The sequence below is a fragment of the Varroa destructor genome, unplaced genomic scaffold, assembly GCF_002443255.2.
Source record: "Varroa destructor unplaced genomic scaffold, Vdes_3.0 BEIS01000005.1, whole genome shotgun sequence".
NCBI lineage: Eukaryota > Metazoa > Arthropoda > Arachnida > Mesostigmata > Varroidae > Varroa > Varroa destructor.
Window position 1 is genome coordinate 2,727,218 of NW_019211458.1, and position 12,477 is coordinate 2,739,694.

General features: G+C 39.5%; 1 protein-coding gene and 1 long non-coding RNA gene across 5 annotated transcripts in view; one reads left to right on the top strand and one right to left on the bottom strand.

The window, feature by feature from the left end:
• Positions 1–12,477, top strand: part of LOC111251294 (ATP-dependent DNA helicase Q5-like) — a 68,867-nt gene that overhangs the window by 30,143 nt on the left and 26,247 nt on the right. The gene's annotated exons all lie outside the window — the stretch shown is intronic.
• LOC147755176 (uncharacterized) lies at positions 44–3,065 on the bottom strand. Its single transcript, XR_015329422.1, has 3 exons — positions 2,897–3,065; positions 2,322–2,811; positions 44–1,489 (listed from the first exon to the last, which is right to left on the bottom strand). It is a non-coding gene; the product is annotated as an uncharacterized LOC147755176 (long non-coding RNA).

Here is a 12,477-nt window from a genome sequence, read left to right on the forward strand (position 1 = left end):
TATATATATATAGTTTCAATGCCTCCTAGTTTCTGTCCCCATTTTAAATTAGCTTAAGGATTTACTTCGCGTACCACATGGTAGACACTGTCAGGTAAATGTCATTTTATCTACAGACATTTTGGACTGCTTTTGGCGCTGTCGGATACAAATTGTCCTTTGTGTAGCTCCACAGAAAAAATTGTAAGAGGCTAAACATCAGCACCATTTAATCTCAGCAAAATGAGCCGGCTTGAAAATATGGTTCCGAGTAGGTTGATTGGTTTGCTCTCGTGTTGGAAGCAAAGGCTTTTTCGCTTAAGGCCTTAATTAGGATCTACAAAAAATATGCGTCATATTACGATAGATTTACCATTGACTATTGTCACCGTTTCATCGTCATGTTATAAGAAAACGGGTCTAATGACATTTTTACACTGCAAACTGCAATGTTCGGCACTTGACCTTTGGGCTCTCTAAACCTGAACGAAAGATGTCATCAGTATTCTGTGCGAGATTTATGAAGTGTCCCCGTAGTGGCAGATAATGAGTTTTAGAAAAATCCAGCTTTGTTTTTCATTGTAGCTTTTTACCGTGGCAAAGCTGCGCTGCTGTATTTATCGCGTGCCAGTCTACTGATTTTAATTCGTCTACAGACTCAGAGAAAAGAGACAAAATTCTGCACTAGCTTTTCAGCCACCCTTTAATACTGAATAGATTAGAGCAAGGCAGTGCCATATGTACATTGTGTTGCTTGTGCTACTTATTTAGTTGTTGTTCTTCTAAGAAGACGCATTATTAAAGAAATTCTTCCAGTCCACAAGTTGTCACGTATAGTAAAAGTCACGTATATTAACGAGTTGCAGCATCATAGACACGGCATGTATTTCACGTACGGCTGTGTGGTGAGAAGGATCATTGCTGGTTCTATTTCACTTGTATAGCCGATATAACTAGTTTTTCCGGAAACATTTCATAACCTCAGAGCGTTTGTGAAGGGAAGGGCAAAACATCACAGTATTTTTCTAAGAAAACGCTTCCCGACTGATACCTTCCTAGTGTTTCCTGGCGCGCGTGTCGCTGCAGCTCCTCAACGATTTTAACACCACGCACTTCTACCCATCGTTGTAGTATGCTCTCAACGCATCTCCTTCATGCATTCTTTACAGTCCGTATCTGATGTCTTCGTATCCTATATAGAGGTGTGCTTCTTGTACAGCACACGTCTCATCTCTTTCGGCGATTAAGCCTTTTTCCTTAGGCTTTAGCCTATTTTTTGCTTCGATGCCGTCGACGCCGACATTGCGGACCTGATGCTGCTACCGGCTCCAACGGTGGCCCTGAGAGTGAACTTTACCCTGGGGCGATCTAGAGCTGCCTTATGCGGCGATTTTACCGGTGGTATTTGCATTCGCAGTCTGATCCTCCCAGCGCTGGCCGGTTTATAGGTTTCGTATTCCAGTCTGTTTCACAAGTTTGGACGGAAGTTGGACTCGTTGCTGTCATCAGCCTGTGAAAGAGTGGGCCTTTAAACGGAGACTGACCATATATAAACCAGCGACTAGTGCCTTTATACCCTAACTGCAAACGAAACAACAACTGTTTATTGTTTGCATTCTTCATTACACCAATAAAAAACTAAATAAATAAATTTCATTCAGTCTGTGTTGAAAACACAGTGTTTTTAGTGAGAAGATATAGCTAGTTTTATCATATGGCTTCGAAACATCAGTGTGCATATAATTAGCTAGGCCATGGGTTTAATAGGTTTAGGCTTGTTCCATATGCACCAGCTTAGTGCTGTAAATCTGCTTCGCACAAAATTATGCTAAGATTTGTTAACCAAGTAAGCAGAACATTTTTCACATCGGAAGGCCTGTGTGATAGAACGTTTTGAATGGATGAATACTGGGGCAAATCTGCATATTGCCCCATACAAAAGACCAACAGACAAAGTTGCTCCATTCACTAAAAAGGCGACTTCAGGCCACGAAAACAATGTTGTCGCTTTACGTAGCCAATATCTAAATTCTACAGCGACCTGCGTCCGGCTGGATGATTCAGAACGTACGTACTAGAGAAAAAAAGTATCGTCCGTGCATCTTATTCATCAAGCATATCTGTATCCTTCAGTTATCGCTACCTATATCCTATTTATGAATCACTTCAGCTGTAACGGTATTACAACCCATCGAGGCGAGCTTGTGGACTACGGTTGCTGGCGGTTCTATATCTATTCGATTTCGATAACAATATTCCTGAGCCATGATGTCAGTCCTGTTACCGATATATTCGTCACATGCAAAATCAAAAATAAGGCAAAATTTTAGAGTGAGACTTACCCTAAGAAAGAAGTAAATGTCGGATGCGTACACCTATGGCAGCTTCGAGTTTGCACCAGTGTCCACTGTCAAACGCCAAGCTCTAGGCTACGGACAAGCTCCGTAGAACGCGCTTCCAAAACTTTACCGGTGTCTAACGAAATGGGTACAGCATCTGATCGAAGTGTTTGAGCCCAGCATGTGACCACTCCGTCTTTTTCGAAAATATAAACTATTGCTTCGAAGGCCCTGGAAGATTTTTGGCTTTTACTTGAGGCACAGCATTCCTTGTAGCCGGCTACTTTCGTTTCCAAAACGGTCTGTCAAAAATAACATACGCATCGCAGCTACAAACGTACCTTGAATAACGTTGCAGCGTGTTCTTATATAAGTGGCTAACGTACTATTGTAGCCCGATAGTTTAATCCATCAGCTGCTCGGCCTTCACCAATCAATTCTTAAATAGGTTTACATTATGAGATGTCGCTCGGTGTCGATCTTTGCTGCAGCACTGGAAAAGATGGTCTCAATGTAATGCAACATTCAACAATATGAGTTCACAATGTGAAGATTCATGTAAGGTCTCAGTTACCTACGCAAAAAGAAGGCCGCTGCTCGAGACAAAGCTTGTAATGAGCACCACAGTAAAACCTTTGTGCAGGCGCCAGTGCAGAACTATTTAATCGATGCTTATGTACAAGTACACCCGCAGTCCGCTGGAAAGATAACAGTTTATTAGTAATACAAAGGGAACTCCGATCTCATTGCCATCGACGGAGAGAAACTAGAAGAGCGTTTGTTACAAACTTCCTAATTAACCTGCTCCAACACCTCATTTAAATACATACATGCTAGCATGACAAAACAACATGAGTTCCGGAAGACACGTTGCAATAACGGCCTGCAGGACTCTGGTAGTCGATGTTAAGGAGCATTGGCCACGCGATCTAGTCCGCTATAAGCGGTGTTTGTCGATTTCACCACGGCGCTGAAAGATCAGTTTGTGCTTAGAATAGCAGAAATAAGTGTTTCTATCTTCTTGCAGAAACCCTACAAAAAGCAATAGGATTACCATCGACGACTGACTGGTTGAACCCAAGTTGCTTGAAGTTTGAAAGTCTAGCTAAATGCTTACAATAATATGACACAGACTGTTCAGACGTTTTCTGTATTTATTCTGAGCTTGCGACATAATTTTGTCAATCGGTGCACCGGTCATAAGGTGCTGGTATATGAGCATGAGTTCATTAAATCTTATTGATGTTTTTACGCGACGTCTTCCGTCAGTAGAAGACTACGAGATACCCTAAACCCACTAAATAGCTTTGTACTTACTAATTGGCGTTCACGCTGTATTGGAGGTCTAGGCGCGTCTTTTCTTAAAGTGCTGGAATCGCCTTCTTCGAAGGCTTAAGTTTAACCGAGGCTCATCGCCAATTCTCCCACTGGTTTCAGCTGGTTACATGGCTCATTATCTTTTCTTGCCAGGTATACTAACTATAATTTAAACTGCTCGCACTATACATATTTATCCAATAAGGCGTATGCAAATAATATCGATACTAGCTGGCGTGTAACTATTGGACCAGTCAGTTGAATAGATACCTCAAAGGAGGATGCAATTTACTGAAGTGCTAAAACAGGTTAGAATACTACACGTGAAGGGTTTCCGTTTAGAAGTCGGGTTTTAAAATATGTACTGTTTATACTTTTTTTTGATGAACCCACAATATAAGTATTCCAAAGGTTGGCTTACAAAGTAGCAGCGAGTGAGAATAAGGCTTTTGGCATAAAATAGTGTAAACCATATATGTTGCTACAGCAACGATTGCAAAGGTGGAATTTGTTAAATCTATTTTGTGCGAACTAGTATTTTTAGGATAATCAACCATTAAACCAGGACCCTCTTACACAGAAATATATATTCTGAACTATGCCCAGTAAAAAGTACAGTGAACTTAGCTGCTGAAGAAATGAAACCAAACGTTCAAGGTTGTATAGGAGTTGTTTTGGGGGTCATATCCGCAGTTCTTACTATAAGTGCGATATCTGAAGTGCTCATTGCCCAGCAGACTCGGGAACAAATGATCTACGCTTGTTTCGCTAATTAAGCCCTACGGTCCTGCACAACCTACTCGGTCGGCTACCGTTGTAATCCTGTTGGCTTAGCTGTGGACTTCAAATAAAAATTGTGCAAAAGGGCTCAAGAGTAAGTGTATTTAACGCGAAGACGGCAGGGAGCAATCTTCGTATTCATTCCTCGAGCATTATACGCTAACAGCTTTAGGAAATTATCAGTAGCACTTTCTAGCACAACGTTAGTCCGCTCATAACTACAATGGGGTTCTTTTAAAATCTCCCAGTAGCTAAAGGTGCTCCCCAAAGCTTCAAAATGCTCATTAAAAAAAGATGGTTTTGTGCCGAGAAGCTTAAGGAATCTATATGATGCAGAACTGTGCCGTGTGTGGTATGGCACAAACAGTTCGCTTAGGCATTTTTGATCGTTTATTTATTAGAACTTACTTATTAGAAGCAACTAATGCCTACATAGGCATCACGCCACAAAGGGTGGGGGGCAAAAAACTAGTGCCTATACGGTGTCTAAAACCGAGACAAGTATTTTTTTTTGACAACAATGCCAAGATTGTGTTTCTTGCGCTGAAATAATGTTTGCCGCATAGTCGAAAAATACTAATACTAAATATGTATACGAAACACTGGCAACTAAATATGTTATATGGTCATTACCCATACAGATTGTATGCCCATCCATCGAAGCAGAAAGGCTCGGTATTAGGAAAGTTAGCACTCATGCGCTGCGCCGGCTGCTGAACAATTGTGGTCGCTCATTATATATTGTTGACGGTAACCCTTCACATAAACAATCTGAAGTAAAGAAGAACGCAGAAATAGTGGAAGGTTAGACTCAGGTCTCCCCCACAAGAGTTTTCATCAGTGAAAATGAGTCTCTGTGTCAAAGTCGCTTTCCTACAACAGCTGTCGTAGCTGTCATATAGCGTAGCTAAGCGAAGATGGGGTGCAGGACATCCGGCCGTTAAAACCGGACAGAAGTACGCTGATTTAGGAAACTGAAAACATTTCACTTCGACCACAATGAAGAGATTTGGTCCAGTGTAAGGATTAATTCCTCAGAAATCCTGTAAAGCGCATTGAGCCATGTCTGAGGTTCATTCCGTGTGAAATGGGTGAATATTCCACCTACTCTTTACTGACTTCACCTGAACGACAATAATTTTGCAATCTAAATAGCTATCTATTGCCCGTTTTACATTCAGACAATATTCGAATGGCCAGTTAACAATGTCTCCATATTTGAAGTTATAATTCAAATATACAGCAAAGACACAACTGACTTAACACTGGATAGTTAACTAATAAAAAAAAAAAAAGTAAAAAGTAATAAGTCCAATAAAAGACAGCATTGGGAAAGTATTAAAATGCACAGTATCTCTAAGCATCTAGAATCCATCTAAGGAATCAGTCACGGAAAAAATATCAGTTTATAGGAAAATATAGCTTGAAAAATGTATGGTATTTTAAAATAATGCAATTCTCTTTTTTTCATTAAATTCTGAATGCAAAAATCCAGTTTATGCATCGTTGCAGGGACCGTTAAGATTGCAAAAATAGGAACTTGTCGATATTTCGGACTACTATTTTTGCTGAAACATTTCGTTCATCTGCAAACAATATTTGAAGCCAAAAAGTACTAAACCAAAAAATGGCTGCTCTTGACGATACGCAAACCATAATGGCTTAGACAGGAATTAAAAACATAGTAAAATTTTCTTAAGGGACACTGTATACCGTAATACTTATTTTGACAGTCGTTACAACAGTGGCGTGTTTTTTCGTCGTTTTAGATTGAATTACTTCATGTTGGAACTTGCCCTACTACTTATATAAATACTTGCCGGCAATAATCGTTGCTTTTTTAATCTGTATATGTAAACCTATGACTTAGCAGGTCAGAATTTGGCATTATTACATGATTCGTTTGACCTACCGTATAGGGTATAGATATTTTTTTCTGAGAGCCCCTGGACGATGCTTTCATATGGTACTTTCGGTATAGAATTGTAGTTTTGTACGTTTGACAGACAGAGGGACAAACGTGGCGTCCATCTAATGGTCCATCTAATAATAAATGGCGTCACAGAAATAGACGTACGTTTACATGAAATCTAACTTTCCTAATATAGCTATTAAAATAGGGCTCTTGCGAGCGTTTTTATTTTTACCAAGAATGAAAAGCTGTTTCCATGTTTTTTGCAACGTACTTCTACACTGCTAGCTGACCACGCTGTAGGTTATCACCGGCGAAGTTTTCAAATAGCTTGCAAATAACAAAGACGACATTTATGTATGATGCTCTCATAGTGAATGTTCACAAATCTAAACAATCATTAAAACAGATTCTGTACGAAGAAAATAACAGTAGATACGTATCTCTATCTATATCTAAAAGCTAAAATATCTAGCAATGGCGTTTTCATTTATATATATGAATGAATATATTTAGTCCATTTATCTATTCATAAGGACCTGACTAAACATGCTCGTTCATTGCACGATCCCGTAAAGTGATTGCTGGAGCTCACTCGAGTCCTTCTTTCCCCATTGAGCGTAACTTTAATTCGGCAAACTAGCCATTTTTAGTTCGCTAACTTTTGCGAACTTCCTAAATCTCATATCGAATTCGAGGGGAGATTTGACGACATCTGAATCATCCAAGTGTTCGAACACCCCTTTTTTGGGGGACAATCCTTTTCCCGTATATGGTGGCACGATGGTAATGTAGTTCCTTTGCTAAATGGTCAACAAAATTTAAGTCATTTCGGCATATATGATTCATGTTTATGAGTATCAATCGAGACGGGAAAGCTAAACGATAACGCTTATGTGATTCGAGAGCGGGATTACAAAGGTAGCTGGGCTGGGTTAAGCAACGTCTCAGGCTGACGCGGCCGACGGTTAACTTCACGTGTAAAAGTTGTGCGGCCTTATATTAGGAATCTCGAATCGAGCGTCATTGTTCCTCGCAATACATGTAATACAGTAATTTATTGACTGCAATCAAGTCGAAAGGTTACTGTAATATTCTAATAAAATTGCCATCACTGCACCGGACTGCATTGGTTCCAGGCATGGTACTAACAAGGAAATTCTACTAAGATCATATAACTGGGCCTTTCTAAAAACATAAACCTGCAACAGCCCAATAGAATTGAACACATTATTTCATCTGTATTCAATACTATGAAAACAGATCTTAGATGATAACTGCAGCGTGGCCGCAGGACTGCTGAGTTTCTTCAGTAAAGGAACGGAATATGTGAAGCAATAATGGTATACACTGCTAATAGGTTGGCTGAATTAGGAAATTAACAATAATTCCGTGGATGGTATAGCTGCAACAGGGTTGGTACCGCAAAGGTATGACTGAAAAAAATGTAGGTCTGCAATCGGGTTAGAATCTGTATTGTAACGCAAATCAAGACCTTTCTTTCTGTCTGCCTTATTCGGATTTTGCTGGGAATCGTCTTACTTTTCTCTTATGCAAAAGCTGTTGGAGCTGATGGAAACTAGATTTTGCTTCCTCTAACACAACGGTAGTCGAAAACGTATTTAAGGCTTACCTGTGGTTACCAGTCAATGGGTGAAAAATGTACATGTCGTTATACCTAAAACAAATATTTCGGCGTGAAACTGATGAACAGCCGGCTGTAACGGATTTATTAAACGAATTTCTAATACATCTCAGTCGGGAAGCTGAAACGGTTGATATGGCAAAGGACTATGACAACAAAATATTTTTTGAGATATGTTCGGAGAGAAATGTATAAATATAGAAAAGACAATTTTTCTTAACGTTAATTAGTACATACCGACAGGCTACAAAACAGTGCAGTATATCTTTCTGGCTATTTTAGTTTTCAGAATGAAGGTGTCGTTTAAAAGGTGGAGCATACAATGACGTAGATACATACGAGGGGTGCTTTTTCTACCAGTCGATAGATCTCGACGAGTTAAGTAAAAACGCTATACGTATTCCAATACATAAAGAGAGTATTTCTGCGTGAAAACGGCGAAAAATTTGATAAATAGTATTGGTTAAAGAGTAAAATGAAAACGAGTTTCAACAGGATTCTAGGTGTTATGTTTTAACATTCTAGGGGCTATGTTTTAATTTAAAAAATTAGATCACGAATGATGCGAATCAAATCCGTTTACATTGGAACAGGCTGATAGCATTACTGCCCAAGGAAAACAGCGATGGGATAACAGTTGGTCTATACCATAGTTACCATACTAATTGAACCAATCAAGCCAAGATAAGCCCTGGGAGAAGCCAACTGAAAGTTCTGGGAACCAGTTTTTCAATTTAAAACGACTCCCAAAAGATGGGCAGATTGGGCTGAACTTTTTTATGAATCGCTAAAGCATCACTCTAGGAAAATCTGCGTGGAAGGAAGGAAGGACCGACTGGATAGTAGTTTTTTCCTAGAGAAAATCCCTTTTTATCCGATAGAGCGTAACGGTAATTTGCGCAAATGGACTGCTTTTTGCGATATTTTTTTTTATAATGTCCTCAATTTTCTCTCTACATAAAAGATGCAAAATTGAATCTCACGAGAAATTTTCTTTTTTTTTTTTTTTTTTTTTACATTTCATTTCTTCCCTTCTGCAGTAAGGTGTAGATTTACCTTTCTATACGCTATCGAAAGAAACAGCCGAACGGTTATTCTGCCCTTTTCGTCTTAGAAATTTTGACGCAACCGGTTCTATTCGTAGTCGTTGAGCGCCTGCAAAAAGGTTGAACTTACTGCGAAACCCAAACAAGACTGCTACTGCCAAATCTACTACCAAAAAGTAGTCTTAAGCCATGTGAAAAGGCTGGCTTCAGGGCTAAATGTTTGAGTGGCATACGAATTTGCGCAACATCGTTTACTTGATCGTGTTTGCATCTGTGAAGTGCCACGAAATCATGGTCAAGGTTAGGAAAAACTTCAAAGAAGTAACACTACGTATTTGCTAGGCCGAGAAAGGAATCATATACGATAAGCTGGTGAAACGACTGACTTGCACTTCTCCTGTAAATAGCTAAAAAAAAATTAGAAAAAGCCATGGAATAGGTCGACTGAACAGGAGGTACGTCGTTATTCAGTACGAAATACCAGATTTTTATCAGATAGTCACTTATTATTAGTAGGCAGATAATTACTAGGTAAAAATATACCGTACTTGGATAGGAGATCTGCAGCCTAGCTCAGATCTTACGTCATCAAACTTTCATCTATTTCGGTGTCTGCAGAACTTCCTTAACTGTGTCAATTTAGCTTGGATGGAATAATACAAGAATTACGTACTAGAAGCCATAGAAGTTCTACAGTGATAAATATAACAGGATGTCGTCGATCAAAAAGGTGTATATTAGGTAGTGTTATTGTACGATATAAAAAAAAGTTGCTTCACTCGTGATTTTTGATCAACAAGTGGTCCTTGTAAGTACAAATTTTAAAATATATTCTAGTAAAAACAGTGATGTATAAAACCATTGCTTTTTGGGAGCCGTATGTCATGAAACACGGGCCAATGGCATGCAAAAACTATTTTAATTGATCTGCCTCTGTGAATAGCTAAGAAGCAAAATAATAAATAAATAAATAAGAAGCAAAGTATGCTACCATTCAAGTGCACGACACAAACCATTATTTTGGGTTTAGAGCGAATAATCTTCATAGTAAATGGGCCAGTCCTCTTAAGGCCATCGTACGGAAGAAAAGAATGGATACGACACGGCTGAATTTCTATCTAATTAACGTACACTAGAGAATACCTTTTTCTGTGGCACACGTCTCCTTTTGTACAAATAATCTGTGCGATCGATTAAGAACCAACTGTTTCTTCGATCTGCCATTTAGTTAATTTTTCTGTAGCCTAGCAGTGTCTCCATCTACCAAAATCGCATTAAACGTACTAGGAAAATCGAGAGTAAATATCTCGACGAATTGTGCGAGAAGGCCTCACAACGACAAACAACCGCTGGACCATCGTAGACACAATGGCAAAAAATTACAAGCATAGAAACTTGCTAGAAAGTTATTTTTGTTAGAGGAGACATAAACGTAAAGTGTATTGTGCCTGAAGGCTAGATGTAGCGGTTCGAGTGATAAGGCCAAAATAGATTTAGCGAAATACAAATTCGACAGTGCGTTGAACACCGACGAGACTCACTGGACGAGAGCAGCTGGTTAACACACAGGTGCTTCTGACGGAAGAGCAACTAATGCTATAACGCATATATAATATACAGTAAAAAAAAGTACATAACAAATGAGCCATCTTTGCGAAGAGATATAGAGTTTGACGAAGACTCTAACAAAAAAAAAAGATAATCGTTGTATTAGAAGGTGGAAGGCATCGGTCACAATCGAATGAACACTTTTGATTAGACAGCTGCGTCCGATTGCTAACGCCAGTTGACCATCACTGACTGTCATTCTATCCGTCGGCCGCTACATCAAATCTACAACGTTTGAGAAAGATGCACTGATCGAAAGCATATCTTATGAGGCCTCAACTGGTGAGTATGCGGTACGATTGGCGTCTGTGAAAACCTTACACCTCAAAAATGTGTCCTAGCCTATCGGCAAAGGCGCTATATAAATACCTTGAAAGGCTAGGACAATGTGAATTCCATCATAATCAAGAAAACAACAGTTCACAGCAGTAACAGCAAATTCTATGTAGAGGTCTTGGATATAAGTTACGACAATTTGATCAACGGTAACCTATGAAAGAGCAATACTTGAAGTAACGCACTGTCGTCGAGTCTTACGTGAAAGTCCAGTCTCAGAATCTTTTCCCGTAGCTAACGACAGGTCATAGACAGTCCACTAAAATGTAGAACTCCCTTAAAGAGAGTGGACATTGCTCTTACTACGTGACTCTCCAGTTAACTGCAGCCGAGTTAAGCTGCAATGCTTAAATTTCAATATTCGGCAAGGTCAGAGCATCGCGTGGTGAAGCTATTATGCTTGTAAGAAATGAAATATGTTTGTTTTTCATTTTGTCTACAAACACAATCTCGTGGGAACAATAATATTGTTATTTCGAATGATTTAAACTTGTTGTTGCGCGTTACACGCTATGCGTTCTAAAAGTAAATGTGGAGGAGCCCAACAAAACAGGATTTTTCGGCTTCTGTGTCGATCATGCAATGGTGCAGTTTGTTACTGACCCTACCGGACATGCTACAAATACGACGTTTCTCCTTGACATTGCTCTGTGCAGCGACGACTCTATGTTAGACATTGAGCCGCGTACAGACGGGGATGAAGCGCCGATCTGTAACTACTAAAAATTCGGTCCGGCAACATGTCTGAGGGTTCCGACTTTAGGTTGACGCTTTCAAGACGCTTTTCCACTTCAGTGTCAATGAATGATTGGTAAATTCAAAGTTTTCTTGGCGACCGTACCTTCTATGATAGAGTCAATAGGAAATGCCCAGATGCCGCCAGAACTGTCTCGTGTTGTCCTTAAGGTGTAATCGTAACATCTCGTATATATTTTGTATATAAACTCAGTTATATACATATTATCGCCATCGGTTTATGCAAATAATGATCCAAAATATGTACGAGTTAATAAAGACGATAAGGTTTGCTGCTGTAAGGTACCTTGGTTGTTTTTTAGAAGTTTCCGGAGTGGACCTAGAGAAATTAAATTAGAACTATTCGAATACGGAAGTTACAGTCATGTATATTCCATTGGCGGACTTAACCTATAGGCAGTAGGAACCATTCGCCATTTTAGGACTCTCACGACAATTGACTTAAAATACGTGTGAAAGGTATATGCCCATCACGCCGCTATAACTAGATCTTATGCTTATTTGGCTTGGAATACTCACCTCTGAATCTTCGGCTACGCAAGATATCTGTTAGGCCGCTCATGATAAGCGCAGCACTCACCGGTAAAAAAAAACGCACTGAGAAACGCATACGCAACATTTGCTACTCTTAAATGTTAATATAAAGAAAAAGAGCTAGAAAGCACCCATTTTTGATGGATTCGCCGTCACTGAAAAAGTGACGCTCGAACGTATTCATGGGCAGCTCGAAAACGGTCGTGTCCGATACGATCGAGATGA